Genomic DNA, 23,659 nt, shown 5'->3' on the forward strand with positions numbered 1-23,659 from the left:
CATTTACTACCAACAGGGGGGATAGTTTGTAGACGTCAGCTCTACTGTTAACAAATGGGGGGAGTGACAGTCTACCACCCTGGTGGTACATGGAATTTTAAGTGAGACAAGATGAGGACACCTTCCTTAGCCTGTCCCACTGGGGAAGGGATGCACTTTTGAAAAATGTAGAAGACCCATCCAAAAAAAGGACTCATCAGTATCCTAAGTTTCCTGCAGAGCAATTACATGCAACACTCAAGGGACCTCTGCCACAGGGTGTCGTCTCCTTTGGACCTCAGTTCAGCAATTTTCCAGGCCATTGTCTTCATATGAAAGGGAAAAGGAGGGATAAGTACTGGATGGGGGATTGAATGGATGTGATAGCCGCTGATCCCACAGGCCTGGGACCCAACAACTCAACCCGAGATGACACTTGTCAATCAATACCATCTAGACCGTCAAAGCCTATCAGGGGTTCAAACCTGTTGGCCATGGGAAGATCTGTCCTAACGTTCATGCCCTGGATATTCCTCACGGACCATGGGACAGGCCGGCCAGGGCAGTCTAAAAGAAAGGAGTTAGTGGGATAGAAGTATTGAAGGGGAACAATCCTAATTGTCATATTTCTGTCTTGAGTGAAATGGCTCTCAGCTATAGCTTTGGTATATATGGAATGTCTTACGTTAACTACAGCACAGTCCCCCACAATATTTTTCTTCACCCTGGAGCCCACTTATCCAACTCTTCGAGCCATTATAACATGTGGAGACAGGAGTTGCCCATTTACTATGGTGTTGTCGCACCAGTGGCTGACCTTAGGCATAAGGTCCACCGTGGACTCTTTCATACCTTGGTTGATAGGTGGGACTACCATCAAGATGGCCACCAGAGGTGCTGACTCTGGGGCAAGATTTAAAGAGGTCAGTGCACCCATTCAGGTCATAGTGGTTCTAATCGTGTTGAGTGTATTGGCTTTGCTCCCGTTTGGTTGTTGCACGCCTCGTAATTGATTCATCTGGCCAGTGGCGCCTGTGGTCTCAGTAGCACAGTTCCCTCCTGTGTTGTGCGGCTTAGCTCATTTGATGACCTATCATGCTGCTAGTGCCCGTAGATGTGGGCCCAGCCGCACAACTGGTCCCCACAGCCACAGACTTCACACTATTGATTGGAACACCAGAGACAAGCGGGGGGAGATAACCGAGCTTGGCCTCTATTCCTTGAAGCTGTAGCAAAATAGGGGCTTTCATGCTTTAAACAAGGCTTCCAGTCTAGGAAATAATTTCTCAGTAATCTGCTCCAAGTCAATATATATAACTCTGCAGCCATGTTGTTTATGGCCACAACTGATAGTGCTACAATAGACAGAGAGCCGGCGTCTTCCCCTACTTCCTCGAGATCATCAGGGGAAAATGAGTCCTGTGTGACTCTCACTATTTCCAAGGAAAGTCATCTCTTGGTCAGGGCTATCTCTTTGGAAATAACACTTACTGCCCAGACTAAAAATGAGTCAGTGATGGTACCAGTGTCACCCCCTGTTGTGCCTGGGTTCACCTCCATTTTGCCCATATTTACACAAGTTTAAGGTATGGGGTCATGGGATGTAGAAGTGTGTATTGCACCACACTGCAGTCCTTATTACCCTAATGCAGCTGGTTTACCCACCCGGCATCTCATTGTTCTGTGTACTATGTTAAACTGGGAGAGGCGGAGCTTGCTCACGCTGAAGATGGCCGCTTGAGCAGAAAGCTCTGCGATGCCATTGCATTATTCACTAATTATCCGGCATCTGCATGAACGATAATGCTTAACTAGGGCCGATTCCGGTTCTGGAGCGGCTTGTGAACACAAGGAGCTGCCCCCGTTACCTGAATTTCCCTGGATGGCTGAGCGGGCGGCCTCTGCTGGTGGTGGGCCCACATAAGGCCGAGAATCCCCGCGCTGGTGTGAAGAGGTGAGACGGCCTGGTGCCCCGCGAATATGCTGTGTGCAACAAACCTGGCACTGTAGCGAGCACCGGGAGGCCGGCCAACGCTGGTTGCTACTGTGGGGTGACTGTCCCGTTGCAAAGTGAGGCGACTGGTGCAGCCCGAATCCTGCGGTGCTGACGAGCGTGAGAAGCCTGGACGCGCGGAACGGAGCGGCCGCTGCGGACCCACCACTGGGAGCCATTGAAGCCGGAGGCACCCTGCAGCGCTGAAGTAGTGACGGCACCATACAGTACAGGGAGGGCTGCCTACGGGGAGAGATGGCTGAACTGTGAGCCCCCAAGCACAGCGTGATGTGGTGGGCGAGGCCCGCCATCTTGGAGCCTGAGGGAGTGGGGGGCTTCTGCCAAGTTGCCTGGTTCCTGTGGCAACCCATATCAACTGCTGGCAGATGGCGGTGCCTGCCCTGAGGAAACGTGGAGCACTGCACTATTTCCTACCCCTGTAGACCCTGGGGGCAGGTGAGGTAGAGCAAGCGCCCGGTTGGGACCCAACTTCCAAACAGAGTCTGGGGTAAGCCTGCAGAACTGGGACACCATCTTGAGTGGAGATATGGAGACTGGTGCTCTCTGTGTTGACGCCTGATGAAGCAACCTGCGGAGCAGCTTCCGATAGTACCATCAAGTGGGGACACTGACTTTGAACTGCAAAGTCTCCCTAGCTGCATGCCATCGTCCCAGGAAGTGGATGCGGGGAGTACACTCCCCGAAGTAAGCTGCAGAGAGATATCACCTGCGGCGGAGACTGAAAGAAGGTACTCTTTGAAGCGGGGATACTACATCTGGCAGGTCGCTGTTGGTCGTTTTCCTGCATTGCTGCAGAGAGGTGAGCGCTTGGGTGGAGACTTTTGTTTGGTGCCCTGGGGTGGCTGCTCTGCGAGGAGGCGCAACTGCGAGTTCACTGAGCTAGGGTCTGACTCTGGTTGTCACTTGGTGCGGTGACCGTAGGAGGATACACTACAAATATCCTGAAGTGAGCAGAGTGGCAGTAGTTGAGGCCTGGGCGATTGGTGATTTTAGTCCTGAGTACCTGCCGAGAAGGGCAGAGTGGAACAGACGCAGCAGAAGCTAATGTTTGATCAAAAGAAGGCTAAGGTGCGTGACACCGCTACTGATGATGGGGACTCTGGGCAGGAATTGCCCCAGTAGGAGGCAGACGGTGACATTCACTCCATGCTGGCTGCAATGGAAAAAGATTTACAGAGCAGCCTCTCGGTCTTGGGCACTAAGATGGACTCCCGCTCATATCGGATAGACAGAATGTCTGAGAGAATGGACAAGCATGCAGAAAGGCTGGACATGACGGAGCGCCGGGTCACGGAGGTAGAGGAAGCACAGACGACGCTTACCGCCGAGCATAAACAACTGGGAAGAGTGATGCAAATATTACAGGATAAGACCGAGGACCTTGAAGCATGTTCCCATTGCAATAACCTACGTATCACGGACCTTCCGGAGTCGACCCAGACTGGCAACTTGAAAAAAATTATCAAGAAATTATTAGTAACACTGCTCGGTAGCGAAACGTTTTCTCCCATATTTGTGGTGGAGAGAGCACACCATTCCCTGGCCCTCGCCCGCCTCAAGTGCTCCCCCACGACCGATTATCGCGAAGTTACTGAACTATCGCGACAGATTCGGCGTTAAAGGTGGCCAGGGAAAAACAGACTTTGCAGTATGAAGGATCCATTATATCATTGTACCCCGACTTCACGATTAAAGTGTAGGAGGCACGCAGACTGTTTGTGCCCCTGAAGAGGCAATTAAGAGAGCACAACATAGACTATGACATGCTGTACACGGCTAGACTCCATGTTAATAGGCAGGGCCACTCGCGAATCTTTACTAATCCAAAAGCCCTTCAGAAAGCCATGAAGGAATGGGCTGAAGAGAAGCGTCGCGGCCCGGAGCGAGGCTCCTTGGAGGGAGCGAGTGGTGGTCGACTGGACAAACAAGACTGAACTTTGGACTACTCTAACTGCAGATAAGAACACTACTTCTGGGGTTGATCGGGGCGGCCAAACACAAAGCGGCAAGGGGTTGCAAAGAAGCAACATGTTTGAGTGAGTTATTGATAGTTGAAGGGTAATACGGAGCAGCTTGTGAGTTCTAATCGACAGCGGGAGGATGGCTCTCAGTGGGGGTTTTGTTCGATGGTAAACAGAGAGGATACCGCATCAGGTTTAGTAGTTTTACCATGCTAGGTGAGCAACATCCGCCCACGAGTGAAAACACCACTGGGGAATTGTTCAGCGGGAGCGGGATCTCTTGGGTTAATGTTGTTTTCAATTGATGCGCTTTCAGATGGAACAAGCGGAATGTTTGATGACAAATCGCTGTGGCACTGTTGGGGTCGGCCTGGTGTGTGTTGGGGGTGGGAGGGGATGTTGACTCAGACACCATGACAAATTCCCAGATCAATAAATGTTCACTTATGGATTGCACAATTTGTATGTTCCAATGGCAGGCATAGTTGAACAGACAGCGCTAAACCACATGTCAGCCCGAAACAGGTCCAACAGTGTAGCGACACATGGTAGGCTCTGAGCACTCACATGAGACGTGAGGGGTCTTAATGACTACAGGAAGCTACGTAGGGTCCTGGACTACTTGACTAGATACGAAGTAGATGTTGCATTGCTGCAAGAGACCACCTTCCTCTTACTAGCCCCATGCTTCGCAGCAGGGAATTACAAGGAAACATACACGCAGCAGGTTTTGCCACGCATGTGCGAGGAGTGCTTACATGGGTGAACCCCAAGGTCACTCTCAAACTCGACTCGTTAGTCACAGATGGGGATGGGCGACATGTGATATCTCGATGTAGTGGTAAGGGAATTGACCTACTTATAGTTAATGTTTATGGCCCGAATTTTGATAACCCCAACTTTTATGCTGCATTGTTTGAAAAAGTACGTGGGTGCAGGGAAGGACAAAAGCTCTGGGGGTGGTGACCTCAATTTAGTTTTGAACCCACACCAGGATAGATTGGGGGACCAGAGAGACATGTCGCAGGGGCAGCCCTCACAGTGACAGATGTCATGGTTCAGCTCGACTTGCTTGTTGTGTGGCGGCAGAGATATCCAGACAAAGGGAGCTACACACATTGCTCAGTGTATTACGACTTGCACACCTGTATAGACTATTGGCTAGTAACCAGGCAGTTGTATGACCGAACCCAATCTCCCACCCCGCAGTAGACCTAAGAACTTTTGGGCGTTGTATAGAACATATAGGGCGACTAAGGAAGGGGATGCTACATCCACGGTAGAGGAGCATCAAGAGGAGAGAGCGACTAGCTCTGAGGTTTAGCGACACAGGAACGAGACGGGTGGTGGTGGAGAGAATTGAGAACTGCGTGCTGGGGCAATGGGGTGTGAGCTCACTTGTTCATTCCAGGGCATCTTCATAATTGGTTCTGTAGCAGAGAGGGTGGTCATGGGTTGGTGGGTGGTGTGGTCAGATCACGAAAAGACATGAGATATTCCTTGCCTGCTGCCATTTTTTAAATTGTGCTGTATGATTTTTTTTAAACGATTTGCTATTGCAACTGCCATATTGATGGAACTGAGTCTTTTGTTTATGGTGCACAAATTAATAAAGGTTTAAAAAAAAATACTATGTTAAGCTGGTAGGGCCAGACAGGATCACTCATACAGATGGGACAAAGCCTCTTTCAAAGCTCCAGAGCAACTCCCAATGTACCCAATAAAAATAAATAGAAAACAGTACCTTAATAATGTGAGGGACCAAGAGACTTGGCCTAGCACATTCTCTTCCAGCCCCAGATGGGGGCAGATGGGCCTGCTCTTTGCTTGGGCCATGCCCAGCCGTGACCCACATGCATTCTGCACTGTGGGAGCCTCAGCGGGTAGATGAAAGTGCCTCTCGGAGCAAACAGCAGTGTCGGTGGCGTCCTGCTACAAGTGTTTCTGGGGCTTGTGGCTCTGCCTCCTGCACCGCAACTCCTCTCACGTCCTGCGCTGCGGAAGCCCCAGTGGGAAGATGAAGGTGCCTCTGGGCGCAAACTGCAGCATCTGGTTTGTCCTGATGCAAGTGGTCCGGGGGCTTATGGTTCTGTCCCCTGCACCGCAACTCCTCTCTTGTCCCACACAGTGGGAGCCCAAGCTGGAAGATGAAGGCAACTGTGGGAGCAAACAGCAGCGCTGGCAGCATCCTGCCACAAGTGGTCCTGGGGCTTGTGGTTCTGCCCCCTGCACTGAAACTCCTCTCTCGTCCCATACTGAGGGAGCCCAATCGGAAAGATAAAGGTACCTCTGGGTGCAAACAGCTGCATCAGCAGCGTCCTGCCGCAAGTGGTCCTGGGGATTGTGGTTCTTCCACCTGAACCGCAACACCTCTCACAACCCACGCTGCGGGAGTCACAACGGGTAGATGAAGGCACCTGTGGTCACAAACAGCAGCACCGGCGGCATCCTGCCGCAAGTGGTCCCGGGGCTTGTGGTTCTGCCCCATGCACCGCAACTCCTTTTGCATCCTTTTACATCATGTAGAGATTGTACTAGACTAGCTGTAACCCTCACCTCAGAGATTACCTGGAAAACCAATGACAGTCCCAAATTTGAAGCACTCTATATAATCATCCATGTAACATTTCTCCTTGTCTAGTGCAAGTCCTGTATTGCATAAAAGTTGTCCATTCTATTCGCAGGTGCAGTGCATATGTGTACACACTTATCAGTAATCAAATCGAAAGAAACACACATGTAGTAAAATATCCTTAAATAATGTGTCAGTATTTATTTGCTGGTGCAAGTGTCTCCTACTATGTTGAAGGGCTGCACCTACATTCAAATGACCATCACATACCATGTGAACCAGTCTATGCACTGAACATAGTAGACATTTAAAAAATATGTAGTAGTTCCTGCCATCATGCTAAATTAAAATATGTACTATACATTTTACATTGAAACATTGCTAGGAATCAAACAATTGCAAAGGAAAATTCATACCAGGACAAACTTGGTGAAAAGAAAAATTGTGATTTATTTACAATGAGATAAGTCTCTCAACTTTTTTTTAAGGCAAATGCCAGTCCAAATGGTGTCCAGAAAGTCTTGTGCGTAGCTGTTCCGTGGAACTCAACTTGCCCGGGAGGGGTGAGTTTGGCTTTGAATTTGGGAGGAGTGGTCTTGGTTTCAGGATGGGGGCCTTTGTGTTTTTTAGGGGTACCTTGGGGATAGTTGGGGTGAATCCTGTCTTTTGAGGGGTGGGTTTACGGAGTGGAAGGGGGCAGTTATGCATTTGTGAGGGGTGGGGTTTGGGTGTGACAGGGGTCAGGGCAAGGGCAAATTTGAATTTGAATTTGAATTTAAAAACATTTGTACAGCGCTCGCATACCCAACGGTTTCATGGCGCTAGTGATGATCAGTGGAGGCAGCAGTAAGGAGTTTTAGGGGTAGGCTTGGGTAAACAAAAAAGTTTTAAGATTTTTCCGAAAAAGGGGGTAGGAAAGTGAGGTGCACAGAGCAATCGGGAGAGAGTTCCAAAAAGTTGGAGCCAGGACAGCGAATCTCACTCCGCCCGCCCTCTGCTTTTTAAAGCGGGGAATGGTAAGGAGGGCTAAATGGGCCGAGCGGAGTTCTCTGCCTGGGCAGTATGGTTTAATGAGGGAACAAATAAACTTGGGAGCAGTGCCCGCTCTGGCTTGGTAGGTAAGGCAGCCAAGTTTAAACAGGGCGCGCTCCCTTATAGGGAGCCAATGCAAGGTCTTGAGTAAAGGGGTAACCCGATGATATCTGGGAAGGCCATGGGTCAGACGGGCCGCCTGATTCTGCACAAGTTGTAGACGATGAACCATGTATGCAGGGGCTCCGTTATAGACTATGTTGCCGTAGTCTATACGGGACAGTACCATGGCCATCAATATAATTTTTAAAGCTGGGGGGGAAAAGAAGCGGGAAACTTTCCTAATCACTCTGAGGGAAAAGAAAGATGAAGAGACCACAGAATTTACTTGCGGGAGAACTGTAAGCTGGGGATTTAGAAAGATACCCAGGGTCTTCACTTTCGGGACCGGGAGTGGAGGGACACCAAGGGAAAGGGGCCAGAAAGAAGAAGACCAGGGACTGCAGCCACCTCCGGTCAAGACCAATTCGGTCTTGTCCGGGTTGAGTTTGAGGTGGCTGCAGTTCATCCAGTCTTGGATGAGGGTCATTGTGGTTTGGACATTCAGGGCAGATGAAGGGGAGTGAGATAGATTGAAGATTAAATGTAAGACTCTCATGGAGAAAATAGGTAGCATGTTTGGGAGGGAGTTGGGGTTGGGAGATAGATGGAGTGGAAGAGTCTGTTCTGCATGTGTCCATTGAGGGTGAAGGTGACTGTGGGCCTGGGGATGGTTGTGTACATTTCAGTGTGTGTTGTTTTGTTTGGGGGAGTGTGGTGTTTCTGTTTTGTGTGTGTGTGTGCTGTGGAGGAGCTGGGTGTGGTCATGGGTGTGATCATGGTGCATGTGGCTGTGTTGGTGGGTGCAGTGTCTGCGTGTGTGCTTGTGGTTGTGGATGTGGCTGTAAGGGTGGGTGTGGTATCTGGAGGTGTGCTTGTGGTGGTGGGTGTGATGTCTGGGATGTGCTTGTGGTGGTGGATGTGACTGTGGTGGTGGATGCAGTGTCTGGGGGTGTGCAGGTGGTGGTGGATATTGTGGTGGGTGTAGTGTCTGGGGTGTGCTGGTGGCAGTGGTGGTAGTACATGTGAGTGTGGTGGTGGCTGTGTTTTTGCTGGTGGTGTGGGTAGGTTCTGTTTGGATGTGTACCTGTGTTTTTTGTGGTGTTTCTGTTTCTGTGTGGGTGTGCAGCTTGTGTCTGTGTGAGTGGGTTTGTGCAAAGGTGTGAGTGTGCCTGGGACAAGTCTGGGAAAAGGGAATTTGGAAGGTGATGGGGCAGGAGGCGGGGCACAAGGTTGGTATGATTGGGAGGCTGGATTCAGTGAGTAGGCTAGCCCTTGAAATGACCTCTGTAGGCCAGACATAGCACCGTGAATGCCTTCTAGGTAGGCTATCATTTGTTGCAATAGGCATCCAAGCCCCTTGATGGCATTCAGTAGTGCAGTCTGGCCTGCAGAGATGTTCCTCAGAAGGTCAATGACCTCCTCACTCAGCACAACTGGGGGTACACAGACAGGGGGAAAGGTGCCTGGGGTGAAGGAGATACTACCCTTTTAGGGTAGGCAGGTTTGGCCAACTTGAGTGGGATCATGAGGGAAGGTGGAGTTTGTACTCTTGGTGGCAGACAAGGATGCAGGTGTAACAGATGCACTAGGGTACGCACCCACTAGGGTGTTCTCACTGGAGGAGACCTCCAAAGAAGAGGTTTGCATCGCTATTTCTCTCCATTGCACTCCCCTCACCCTCCGTGCCACTGAATCGCTCGTGTCAGTGGTGTCAGCACTGGAACCACAGGCTACAGCTGCTTTTCCACCACCATGTCCAATATCTCCTCCGTCTGATCCTAGTGGTGCTGAAATGACATACGCAATTGTTTAATTGAATCTGTATAAATAGGACGCGGCCGTGTGGGAGCTCCTGTCATGCTCCACGGTGGAACCCGCTTCCGAGTGAGGACGTGCTCTGGGATGCTCGCTGTACTGACGAGCCGCTTCCTACCAATGAGACGCTTTCTGCTTTAGAAAGTCTGCATATGGATAGATAGTACCGAGAATTGCAATCGGGGCCCATTTGGGGGTATGAGGCATAAGGCTCGAGTTCTGGAGGTCCGAGGTGTGTCTTTGTAAGAGATGTAGATGGAGATTGGCTCCGGATTACCATCTTGCAGTCAGTGCTCTCCTCCCCCTCTTTATTTCTTCAGTTGGGCAGCCTAGTGGCCTAGTATGAGAATTCTCAGGGCTGAGGCTTACAAGCTGCGGTGCTGTGCCGTGACTTCGAAGCTGGATCTTTGCAAGAGGAAGGGGCCGACACCAATACATCAATTGAGCACAAATCTCAGTAAACGCTCTAACATCTAGATTGAGCTGCACTATTAGTTCTACCAACACTGCTTGCTGCTTTTTTTGTACCAGCCAAGAATGTGCCAGCTACAAAGACACCTTAAGTGTCTTCGCAGTGGTGGATAGTAGCTGGCAAGATTGCCGAGACAGTTTACACTGTACAGATGCTGCTTGTGATCTTTTCTGGTGAATATCCTGCACCTTAGATATCTCTCCAAAGTGGGCAGAGCAAACAAGAAAAGTATAAGGGGTAATCCACTTACAAAAAAATAAAGGAAGTAAAGTGAAAAGAAAATGTATTAAAAGGCAATTAAAAGGCTTCAATAAAACGCATTTCACGGGATAAGTCCATGTAAATATATGCTGCAAAGAGCAGTTGAGAAGTGATGCGATGTCCTCTCATCTTCTGGTTCAGCTCACAGATGTTCCAAAGAAAGAAGAGAATTTGCAAGAAATTTGTGAGATGAAACTTTGACAGGAAAACACTACGAAGAAAAATAGCGAACAGCTGAGCCAAATCTCTAACAGTCTACAACTACTCACCTCATGTATGACGCAGGTAGAGCAGAGAGTAGCCATTTTGGAGGACTCAAGTAACGATCATCCTGGAACCATCTTAAAAGTTCAATCTGATGTAGAGGAACTGCAACTCAAGCTGAGTGATGCTTAGAATAGATTCAGGTGGGCAAATCTAAAATGTATAGGAAGTACGGAGGATACACAGACTTGCTAACCTGTTACGGAAATCATCTCAGAGCTGATTTCTAAACATGTTCTCACGGATAAATAGTCACATGGAATAGACTTAACCATCATCCAGACCCATCAAGTCCCTTCGATTCACCCTGCCAACGCAAAATTTCCCAAAATGATAGGGACGTATAAAAGAAAGAATTTTATCTTGTGCAATAAGACAGAAATCATTTACTACTTTTGATAATTTCATGTTTTGTATCTTTTCCGACATGGTAATCTTAGCAGCTCATCGTCACAAAGAATTTGTTGCCCTAAACGATGATTTAAAATGACATGGAGCCTTGGCTGGCATTGTCCAGCTTTCAAACCTTAAGGTTCTTTATCGAGGGCGTGCTCACATTTTTCTTTTTGTCAATGCAGCTAGTACTCTTTTGAACTCTAAGAAACAAAATCCAGGAGTAGCTGGGCCAAGAAATTGTGGTCATTAAGATATTTGTTTATTTAAAATGTTATATCTTACCCGATATGATCTAATTGAGGTGGGGTAGGGGACTGGTTTGTTGTTTATTATGTTATATGGATTCTTCTTGCTTGGGGAGCACTAAGCAAGGAGTGGCTATGTGGGGATCTTCCCAGCGTGTGACCTCTCTGGTGGTGGGTTCAAGAGTGCCATGCCAGAGCACTCAGGTAGGGTGAGGGGTCGTTCAGGAAAGAAGGATGTGCGGGGCACTCCTGAGGAAGGTGGGGCATCAGGGACAGGAGGATGAGGAAGTGGGGGTCAGAAAAGGGGCACAATGGGTGGTAAGGAGTAAAAGAGCAGGAAGTTCGTTTGGCTCAGTGTCTTGCTATCAGGAGTTTTCCCTTATTCTTTCTTTGTTACAGAGGAAACTGAGTCTTGGCCTAGAGCCAATATAGTTTTATTTATTTGCCATGAGGAGTAAAACATTTATAAAAATAGCGGTGTGCAATATTAATGGGGTAAACAACCAGCTTAAATCTAATTCAAACATCAAATGGCTGGTAGCAGCCCAAGTGCAGATTATTTTGCTACAAGAAACACACCTCATAGTACAATCCACAGTACCAAAATTGCCAAGCAGTATCTCCTAAGCTTTCTTTGCTTCAGCAGGCGCAGCAATCAAGGAGGCGGCTATTCTATTATAAAGGTGTTTTTAAAAGGAGAAGTTTTAGTGGTGGTTGGAGATCCTAGGGCTATATGGATTATACTAGAGGTGGTTATTGGAGCTTAGCCTTTGTGGTTAGTCAGCTTTTATGGTCCTTTGGAAGATGACATAGTAGCACTTAACAAGATTTATAATGCTTCATGGGACTTTTCAGGCCTGCTGGTGATAGGGGGCAACTTTAACATTCTGGGGGATGATAGATTGGATTTGTCCCGCTTAAATAAGGCTCAGAATAAACCCAGGGCAGCGAATTTTCCAGCTAATTTGGCTAAAGATTTAGCCCTAGTTGATCCCTGGCACCTAGGTAATCCTCATTCACAGGAATGTACCTGTTTTTCCAAGAGATTCATAGGATTGAGTTTTTTCTGGTCTCATTTTATGGACAAGGAGGAATGCGGGCACATGGTTTAATCCCTTCTCAGACCACTCAGTCCCGTTTATTGAAGTCATTGTCAATTGTGAGATGGTAGAAAGACCTAGCTGGGTCCTTGATAAATCACTATTGATCAATAGGAGGTGGGTAAAAGGTATGGATTTGAACCTTATGGATTTGTTCAAGAGAAATATAGGGTCGGCCCTCTCTTTCTTTGTCTGGGAAGCCTGTATGGCATTTTTATGGGGAGAAGCTATTACATTTAAAGCTCACATGCTCAAATTAAGAAGGGAGAATGAGCATTCTCTCCAGGCTAAACTGGATCAAGTCACCTGGGCTCTCTGCCACTCAGAGGAGTGATTTGCAGAATTCGGGTACAAAACTAGGCAAAGCTAGACAGGCCTTGAGAGATCATTATTTTGTGCAGTCAACCTTGAATCAGAGATCCAGCTTTCAGCAGCTCTACGAAGAGAACAAGCAGACCGGACGATTCTTAGCAAGATCAGTTCAAAAGAGACAGAATAACTTATTATCAACTCAATCTATGATGGAAATAGTGGTCAGGAGGTATCGCACACTGAGGAGACAGGAAAAGCCGTTTTAATTCATTATACACAACTTTATAAATCCTCATCCGTTACTATGCCTAAAGCTATCAATACGGTTCTTAACGATATTTTCTTAGCCAAGCACAGTGGGATAGTGTAGTAAGTCCAATAGCGCTGAATGAAGTTTAAGAAGCATTTAGGAGCTCCCCAAATGGGAAAGCGTGTGGGAACGATGGCTGACCAGTGGAGTTTTATAACATTTTCGAGAATCAGCGGGCCCCCTTTTCCGCTTATGTTCTTCAATTACATATTAGAAGGCTGTGAAGTACCTAGAGGTGGTAATTATTAGCCTTTTGAAAAATGGGAATCCCCTTGATCAGTCTGGCTCTTATCCCCCATCAGCCTTCTGAATACCGATTATAAGATCTTGGCCAGGATAAATGCCTCCAGAATAACCCCTCTCGCTCAAGAACTCAACCATTCAGATCAATCAGGATTTTTACCAGGAAGGACTATTTCTACAAATACAAACTTTCTCCTCCAAACGATAGATCTCTAAGCAAATAAAACTAAGAGGTTATCATAATTATAGACGCGGAAAAAAATATTTGATCTAGTTCAGTGAGAGATCCTCTTTGCTACTCTGACTAGATTTGGGTTTCCTTTGAAGCTAGTGAAGTGCTTACATAAGCTTTACATACATTACTTGTTTTGGGAGTAAGGTATTTCAATGGTTAGGGCCAAAGCTTCAGATCTCAGAGGCACCAGAACCTATGGGAGCCCTCTTTGGGATATGCAACTTGGTTAACCTGAAGATTCATCAGAAAAAACTTTACTTTAATGCGCCTCTGTGGACAAATCACGGATTTTAGAGAAATGGAAATCAAGAGTAGTTCCTTCCTTTTTCACGTCTTAGATTGTCCTTAGTCTTAGCATGTATTTATGTAGGAATTATGCAACATACTATTTTTTTGTGTTCCTGCTTGCTGGGGGAATAATGTATTCTACTCTAAATACCTTTCTGGCATTTCTATTCGAAATTTCTATCTGCTCCCTAAAATAAAAATTATAAAAAAATAAAAAATGAATCTGTATAAACAGAATTAATGATGATGTTTGATCACAAAACAGTTCCAAGTATTCTGATTCCACCTGCTTCAAGGCTCTCAAACTTTGGTTCCACATTAGCATAAATACATGCATGTAGCCAACATTTTCAGAAACCATCTGGTCACAGTTATGTCATCCCCCATGATCGCTCCTACATCATGTATGATCTTATCTTATCTCTTAAACATTTTTATGTCTCCACCAAAAAAGATATCAAACAAAAAATACCTTTGCACAGTGTGTTCACTAGGCCCTAAACTCCGCACTTTCCTTTCTCAATAAGTAAAATATAAATACATGTGTGTCAGCAAATTCTGCAATGGTGTACCAATATTAGCATAAACTGAAAGCAGGTTACCTTTTTTGGGCATTTCACCATGATAAAAACGTACTTCAAATCATTAAAGTATATGTCAATTGTGAAAAATCATAAATGAATTCTGCATGGAAGTAACTTAGCAATGTATCGCACACTATGCAGATGCCTATGCTGTTGAATCAGCCAGAAACAAATATCTGGTGGATAGACCAATGACTTCCACAACATACAGAGCTCTTGAAACATTTCTAATACACTTCAGCACAGAGCAAAACACATGTTTACATTTCATTTCTAAATACCTCTAGTTAGTTCATGTTTGTTGTATCTTAGTGAAATTGTTTCACTAAATATGCTGGCTTTCACTGTAGTCAAAACATTGTATAACATCACAGTAATCACTACATACACTGTTTCACATATAATACTTACTACAAAGATGTGCATTTCAACAGTTGCCTAATGAGTCATAAGTGAGGCCTGATTTTGAGCTTTCTTGATGGGATACTCCTACATATATGTGATGGAATATTCCATCTTGCAAAATTCCTTTAAGTTTCCCATTTATTTCCATCGTAGCTTTATCATCTGGACATGACAAAGGACATTGAGAAATGGCTTATGGTATGTGTCCCTCTGTCACCAATGTGTACACATTCCTGTCTGTGACTCAAAAACAATTGTATGCCTATCTCTATTATTTGTCAGCAAACAGACTGGCTTACACACACCTCTTTATGAAGGAGTAAGACATCATGCTAATCTGCACTTTTAACATATATGAAATAGTATTTATGATGATAACCACAATTCGGATATATTTTGATTCCAAAATGTAGCTATAAATACTGATGCCACTAGTCATTTTGGATCACATGCTCACTCTTGTTTGTGTAGAATCCCAACTTACCGATGTGACTTTTGGTACATCCACTGTATCCTAAGTGCCTAGTATGCTATGTCACATGTGATAGGGCTACCATTACATCATCCGCAATAGTGAAAGAGCATCACACCTGACACGGTAAACACTATTGACCTGTTTGGTACAACTGTCCCTCATGACATCAAACAGCATGATGTATATGTGGAGTTTAGGCAGCCATGTGTCTGCTCAGAACAGTCCATTGGTTGTGAACAGGAAGAAGATGGGATCCTTTCCAATTAATTAATCGACAAACCACATTATCCTACAATTGTGCAAAACGTACACCATCACAAACTCTTCTTGTGCTTTGGACATGGGTCACCATTAATATTGATGTTAAAAACCCTGCATGTAAGAAAATATGAGGCATGCAACATGTGAACTTTGTTAAGAACGTACCCCCTTGTAGCTGCTGTTGGGCTCTCAACTGCCCAGCAAGCTCCGAATAGGCTGCCACAAGAATTTGGGCCATTGGTGGGGTCAAGGTGCAGCACAAGTGCCTCCCACGTCGGGAGAAATGCCAGAGTTGGATTTCAGATGACTTTTGGTCGTGTTGTAGGTCCTCCCACCTCTTACTGCAATGTATGTTGCAGCGCTTGTAGACCCCCAAGGTCCACACCTTCCTGGCCATGGCCTTCCATATGTGCCACTTCTATTGGGCATTGACATGTGTGAATACAAGAAATAAAAGACAAAATAAATGGTTTTGTGACTTCTTGTTTGTCTGTATTGATGTAAAAAAAAAACTGGACTTCCGTCACTGGCATAACTAATAAGTTAGCATACAACATGTGCATTGTCACATGCTGACTACAAACCAATAGCTTAATAAACACTTTTGTAGTGACCTGCTGCTTACCCTTATAACATGTCATGGTCTAAATTCACCAATCCAGGCCTGTGACATTGTCTAGCTCAGGGGGCTCCTACATATTTTGTGATCTGACCTACTTATGATCAGTGCAAAAGATTGTGAACTACTGAAGGCTAAACATATATACTTATGGCCCAGCGAATAGTGGCCACTGTAAGGGGCCTGTAGTTTGGAAATGACACACTTTGACATGGGAGTGAAAAGAAATTTACATTTAAGGAATTCCTGCCTCATCAGACACACATTCCACTTGATTTTTCTCCACCAATAAAAACTCCCCTCCCCATCCTACCTCCAGTTTAATTTTTATCTTACCTAAGGCAGGCGATCCATGCGCTGACCGTGTGCGGTGCTGCAGTTGTTTTATCTTTTGTTTCTGGTGTTTCTGAGGTCTAAGGCTGGAGGCCGTGAGGCATGAGTTTGTGCTTTTCAGGCAATGCGGGCTGGCTAGATCGGCTTGGAGGTCAGGATGCGCTGTGTAGGGGAGACACGGTGCACTCCTTGCCAGCATGTCTGCTGCAAGCCCAAAGATGGTGTTTGCCAGCTTATGGTGGATGGGACTATGCTTCCGGGTTGGCGGCCAGAGGGGTGGATGCAGCGATTGAGGGACAGCGTGACTCATCTGCTTACAGTTTCTTGCTTTTTAGGGATCATTTGAACAGCATATTTACCAAGGCATTCAAGGATCGTAAACATGCTCTGCCATTCAAAGGGAAACCTTATTCCTCTCAGCGCTTTTGGGATCAGCCTTCTTCCTTTTGTTCCTCAAAGAAACCTTCAAGGCCATTTTCGGATCGTTGGAGGAAGTTGCATCCTGAAAGGTAATCTGCCTTGGCGGTGGCCAATAATCAACAAAGATTTTTCCAGCAGAAGTCCTGACAACTATTGCACGTGGTCATCGATTCCTGTGGGCGGTAGGCTTTTGTTTTTCCTGGAGGCCTGGAGATGGGGTGTGAAGGATCGATGGGCCTTGAACATTGTCAGGAGCAGCTATCTTATCAACTTTGTCAATCACCCTTCCGGGTGGGGCATCATCTATACTACTATTCCCAGGGATCTGGAAAAGAAGCAAGCTCTCTTAGAGGGGGTTCAGGCTCTTCTAGTAAAGAGGGTGATTGTTCCGCGGCGGAGTGGGGAATGGATTGCTATTCGGTTATTTTTCTAGTTCCGAAGGTGTCTGGGGGTTTTAGGCCAGTTCTGGATCAAAAGAGAGTTAATGGGTGGGTCAGGATGGTTCATTTCAAGATGGTGACCTTACAGTCCATAATTCCCTTGGTCTCCAAGATGCTTACCTGCATGTTCCCATGGCACAAGATCATCAGAGGTTTCTGCGATTTGCGATAGGGGACAACCACTTTCTGTTCCCTGTACTGCCATTCGGTCTGAAGTCTGCCCGAGGGTCTTTATAAAGCTTTTTGCCCCTTTGGTGGCATTGGTTCACCGTCAAGGGATCTTCCTTCATGCTAACCAGGATGATTGGTTTGTTCGCTCTTTCACAAGGCTGTTGGCTCTCAAACACATGGAGGTGGTGCTGGCCATTTTGCAGGGGTACCAATTTCTTATCAATCCAGAAACGTCCTGCCTTGTCACGGACCAAGACCATCAGTTTATTGGGGCAAGGTTTCTTACCGGTATGGGCATGGTCACGTTGCAAGATGTGAGATCACCAAAGATCCGGGCCCACATTCTGGGTCTTTTTGCGTGGCCCACCCAGATGGTGGTGCGTTGGCTCCAGGCTCAGGGGTATCTGGCAGCAACTGGGTTTCTGTTCCCTGGGCTCACTTTTATTTGCACAACCTGATGGCTCGCCTCCTAGCTCATTGCTCTCCCAATTGCCATTCCCTGTCCTCTCAGATTCCTCTCTCCCATCAGATCAAGTTGGACATAGGTTGGTGGCTTGTCAAGGAGCGTGTCCTGAGGGGTATCCCTCTCTCCCCTCCTGCTCCACTGAGTGTCACAACGGATGCCAGGCTATCAGGTTGGGGGGCCCGGATGGGGGTATATCAGATCAGAGGCTCTTGGTCCCTGTCTCAGAGCAGGAGGTCTTCTAACTGGAGGGAATTGGAGGCTATCCGCTTGTCTCTGAAGGTTTTCTCTCAGTTTCTGAAGGAGGCTGTTGTTCTGGCCAGGGCAGACAGTGGTACAGCTATGGCTTATGTGAACAGACGGGGGCACCTGGTCTCTTTCTCTGGCTCAGGTGATGGGCAAGTTCTTTCATTGGGTGGAGTCTTATTTGTTGGCAGCATCTGCGATCCGCATTCAGGGGGGCTCCTATACACTGGTGGACACTCTCAGCAGGGACTTTGTATCGTCAGTGGTTTTTTTCCTCTGGCTGCAGCTGTTTGTGGAGCTTATAAATCAGTTGGTGTCCCGGCGATAGACCTTTTTGGGAATTCTTTCAATGCCAAGGTACCTCTGTTTTGCTCGAGGACCAGGGAGGGGCTTGCTTGGGCTGTGGACACTCTCTCCTGCAGGTTGCTGCATGGGCTTCTTTATGCTTTCCCTCCCTTTCCGCTGATTCTCAGTTTCATTCTTAAGGGCCGGCGGGTGAGGGTATTGGTCTTTCTCATTGCCCCGGCTTGGTGCAGCGCCTCTTGGTTTACTCTTCTTGTATAGATGAGGCAGGAGGAGAAGTGGTTGTTACTGCTTACTCCTCCCCTTTGTTGTTCTCAGTGTTTCAGTAGGATGTTCTGTCAAGGATGAGGCTATCGGCCTGGAGGTTGAATGGATAGGTCTGTTGCATAAGGGGGTTCTGGGTAGTTTGGCTCCAACTCTGCAGGGTGCTAGATGCTCGTTTACCAATAAATCTTACTTACATCACTGGGATTCCTTCAGAAAGTGGTGTCAGGGTAAGGGTTTGGACCCTACTTCAACTGACTTGTTTGAGGTGATGATGTTTCTGCAGGATGGGACGTCTTTGGGTTTAAAGGCTGCTTCCCTTAAGCTTCAATGGCCTGCTAGTAAGGCTTTTGGGAGTTCTTGCTTTGAACAATCGGTCTGATTCAGATGGTTTGGTGGGGCATCTTTTCAGACGGTGTAACAATGATCTTCCTTCTCCTTTTCCCCTGAAGGACTTCCCTTCGTGGGATCTGTTTTTGATTTTGGAAGCATGGTTGGCTCCTCAGTTTGAGCCCCTGGACTTCGTGGATTTATGGTTGTTGTCCCATAAGTTGTTCTTTTTGTAGGCAATTTCTTCCGCTAGGCATTTGAATGAGCTGGCCTCTTTGTCTTTTAAGCATCCTTTTTGTAGGATTTTTGATGACAGCATCATTTTGAGGCCTCTCCTTTCTTCTTGTCCAAAGTTGATTCCCAGTTCCATAGGGACCAGGAGTTTATTTTGCCCTCATTCTGAGGAGGAAATGCGGCTGCATTGTTTGGATGTCAGATTAACTATTCTGATTTATTTAGACAGGGTTGCTTCTCCTCAGTTTCCCGATTCCCTGTTTGTGAATTTTGGCTCTGTGAATAAGGGGTTGAGGCCTTCCACTTCTTCTTTGATGGGTTCAGACTTTGATTTCTCTGGCCTGCAAGGCTTCTGATCAGGTTTCTCCCTGAGGGGTTCATGGTAGACCTACAAGGTCTATGGCTACCTCCAGGACTGAGGCCCAAGGGGCTTCCATTGCTGTGATTTGCAGGGCAGCCACCTGGGCTTCCCCATTGACTTTTGCTTCTCCTTACTGGATTGTGCAAGAGGTTGACCGGTCTGTGGTATTTGGGTGTAAAGTATTGTCCACTATGGTGTCTGAATAGTGGTACATTTCTTTTTTTCTGCACTATTTAATTTCCCTGGTTTTGTGCATTATCGTTTTTGGTTGTCCTGTTTGGCTTTGTACACCTCATTGTTGTAATGAAGAAAGTGAGGGAAGGGACAATGAGGTATTGTTTCAATTACAGACCGGTAATTGCATTACTCTGAGTCCTCTTCCCTCGCTTCTATTTATTTCATCTCCCCCTTCCTCTCAGGTAGTCCCAGGCTAACCACTCTTTGGTGTTGTGTCGGGTTACGTGGTATTTACAGGAGGAAGGAGGGTAGTTATTATTGGTGGAGAAAACTCACAAGGTATTGGTGTCTGGTGAGGTAGGAATGCCTCAATGTTGTAATGAATAGAAACGAGGTAAGAGGACTCAGACTAATTCAATTACCGGTAAGTAACTGGCGCATGAAGTGTTAGCTCAAGTAGTTAAGTAAGTCTCCTTTTCAACTGTTGTCCATTTAAAAACATTCAGGGGCATATTTTTAAGCACACTTCAAATTTTGACCTGGCAAGGATATATTTTTATGACAGATGCACCTCAGTGTATCAGTTGTTTGTCCCTGAAGACACAGCCCCAGCCTGGACCATTATCCTGACAGAGCTCTGCTCTTTGTCAGGCTAAATACTGTTGACTTGGCGGAGTACTAGGAATTGGCATTGCGGCGAGATGGCGGTAAGACCGCCAAGATCTAACTCAGGCTCTAAGTCACAGACGTTGTTGGACACTAAAGAGGTTGCATTTACTATTCCTACTCCACTGCAAACAAAGTCAGGAAAGGTGTTGGACACTAAAGGGGTAACATTTACTATTTCTACTCCCCTGCAAAGCAACTCAGAGAAGGTGTTGGATACGAAAGGGGTGACATTTAATATTCCCACTCCACTACAAACAAAATCAGAGAATGTGTTGGACACTAAAGGGATAAATACCGTATTTTCCGGCATATAAGACGACTGGGCGTATAAGACGACCCCCTACTTTTCTTGATAAAATGTAGGTTTCGTGCTATACTCGCCGTATAAGACTACCCCCTCTTCCAACGCAGTCCTGCATATCCATAGCCATAGCCATTTTGAGAATTTATTTTGGGCTTATTATTGATTCTAGTCCTCCTCCGTGACATGAAGTGTAAAGTGTAAAGAACTGTCCTGTTCCTATATATTTTGAATATGGGCATAGTCCTGTTGGTGCCCCATCTTGGTGTCTATAGTTACCGTTACCATATATTCTGTAGAATGGAACAGTCAAAGTGAAGGTACTGTCGGTGGTGGGGTTGCTCTCACACGGGACAATGGATGTTTCTGATTATGGCACTTACTTTTTTTGAAACTTCATGAGGAAATTCCTACCCATGATCTTGCCAGCATTAAGAGATTTGGAAAGCGGGTGAAGGAGGTCTCTGGAGTTATCGTAGTTTTAGTACTGTGTGTCATTGGATCTTGTCTTTCAATCCTGTCTTGTTGATGGACATGCAATTGCAGGAAGCTGGCTCTGTATATACTATACCAAAGTGAGGTATAGTGGGCACAGTCTCCAGTGGAACCCCAAGGGTAGGCAGAGGTAAAAGTAGAGAGCACCTTATTCTCGGTTTGTGGTAGTGTGGTAGTGTGGTAGTGTGGGTGAGCAGTAAGGCTTTATCAGAGGAAAGTGTTAAGCGTTTATTGTACACACTCAAAGACTGAACTCAAACCAATTGTTTGTATAAACAATATTGCTTTAGTCACAATTTTTTTTTAGAACCATATGAAAAACAGTCACTTATAAACATAAGGCTGTTTGTCATCAAACATGTATGGTAAACATAAAACAGTGCAAGTGGATTAAACTTTTCATAACTCCAAGCTATTTTTACAGAATTTGCTGGCGTGACAGTTTCCCTTTAAAAGCCTTTAAAATCCTCCTCTTCGTCATCGACGTGGCGACGATCGGAAAAAGAACCCTCCTTACCTCAACACGAAGCCTGCTCAAGCATCGAAACGAAGCCTGCTCAAACATCGCCTTTTCACTCCTCCAGCGGCAGTAAATTCAAATGAAAGCGTAGTCTTTCCAGCGGCAGACAAGCGACTCTTGTTGCTGAATATCACGGTGAGGAGTGTGGCGGGAGGCCGTAAATGGGTTTAAATTGATTTTTGAAGAAATCAGGATAAGCCGTTCAGAACGCTGTTAAAACGCCTTGCGTTTCAGTGACGCTGATTTCACCCGCGTCTGCGTTTCACTGTGAGCAGACAAACGCTCTTGTGTTTCAATGATGTCAATTTCACTCGCGTCTGCATTCCATTGAGAACAGCGCGTCAGCGTTCCATTGAAGACAGTGTACGCTTCGTCGGGAGCATTGTTCAGCGTCTGAGTGTCAGCGGGTGCGTGTCAATGACGCATTAAGTAAACAGCTTTCCCTTCAGCTGCAAAGACATTGTGACATAAGAAAGTAGACTCTAAAAAAAAAAGAGAAGAAATAATAGAATACAACGTTCTCCTATCAATAATGGCTTATAAAAAAAAAACTAGTGCTATTTTTTGCTTTGAGTTATCTGTACTTGTTTAAATGGTATTTTCTATAGATAAATAACTCTATAGTGATAAGAAGTTATTTAACATATTTTTTTCTCTCTACACTCTGACTAAATTATAAAGATACTCAAAAAGAAGTTTAAAAAAAAAAAAGAGAGAAATAAATAAGTAATTTTTATTTGTGTAAAATAAAGGAGAGATATTTAAGAGAAAAGAGGATAACATTTAAAAAAATAAAAAAAATATGCAAAATGTAACACAGCCAGCGTTTTTTTAACTAGTCCAGGAGAACCTAACGTAAAATGGCAGAAATGGAAGAAAATATTTGCAAACTATTCGAGAGTGTGCGGAACTAATTTGAGTGCGGAAAGGAAGCATTCTTTATTACTCCATTGCTTGGGAGGTGAAGGACAGGATGTATTGGAACATTTACCGGAACTAAGTACTTCTGAACAAAGAAACTTAAACGAATATGAAATAGCAATTGAACAATTGGATAGGCATTATCTTCCCAGATTGAGTGCTATTATGGAAAGATATCATTTTGGTTTGAGAGGTCAAAAGAAAGATGAATCCGTAGAAGAATATGTTTCTGCGTTAAGGAAGTTGGCCTCCTCGTGTAAATTTGGACAAACGTTGGAAGAAAGAATAAGAGACCAGTTTGTTTTAAAATGTGCACATGACAGTATTCGGAAAGAACTCTGGTTAAAAGATGAACCTCCTTTGGAAGAAGTTTTAGTAATTGCGAAACAAGTTGAACACATGACAAAATGTGTAGATGAATTGAAAGGAGAAAAAGAACGAGTATCAGACACAGAGAATAAAAGTGAATTAAAAGTTGAAGAAGTAATTTGTCAATTGAAGAAAGAAGACAAAACTACTATAGACAAAAGTGATTCTCCCTTGATCAGTACTAATCCTAATGTCACAAATGTTAATAACAAGTTTTCCTGTTTTAGATGTGGAAACATAGGTCATTTGGCGAACTCTCCTACATGTCCTGCCTTGAAATCTATATGCAATACTTGTGGAAAGAGGGGGCATTTTTCAAAATGTTGTAGAACTAAAATTAACAAAAGAGAGAACATTAATAGAAGATGGTCTCAACCTCAGGTAAAGACTGTGACTTTTCAAGTTAATGGAGGACATTTAGAACACCCTTCTCATTTGCTAAAAGTTGATGATGCATTAATTGAGTTCAAATTTGATTCTTGTTCGCAAATCACAATGATTGATGAGACATTATTACACAGAAGTTTTGGAAAAAATGTTAAACTCTTAAGAAGTGACATTTTACCATTGGGATATGGGAACAAACCAATCAAATTGTTGGGTTATTTTATGGCTACTATTGAATTGGGAAGTCGCATTATTCCTGGAAAGGTTTATGTAGCTAAACATGGAGATGCTCTGATCAGTTGGAGGCATC

The 23,659-nt window shown here is 45.5% G+C and overlaps 1 protein-coding gene across 6 annotated transcripts in view; it reads right to left on the reverse strand.

The window, feature by feature from the left end:
* Nucleotides 1-23,659, reverse strand: part of LOC144782941 (uncharacterized) — a 682,231-nt gene that overhangs the window by 151,817 nt on the left and 506,755 nt on the right. For 2 of the 6 annotated variants that reach the window (XR_013601326.1, XM_078662170.1), the window contains one exon: nt 21,416-22,154. The exons of 3 other annotated variants lie outside the window; for them this stretch is intronic. The gene's annotated coding sequence lies outside the window, so the exon portion shown is untranslated. Of the gene's footprint in view, nt 1-21,415; nt 22,155-23,659 lie in introns of those variants that run through there. One more of the 6 variants, XR_013601325.1, reaches the window with a different exon arrangement.

This window comes from Lissotriton helveticus, chromosome 9 (genome assembly GCF_964261635.1).
Source record: "Lissotriton helveticus chromosome 9, aLisHel1.1, whole genome shotgun sequence".
NCBI lineage: Eukaryota > Metazoa > Chordata > Amphibia > Caudata > Salamandridae > Lissotriton > Lissotriton helveticus.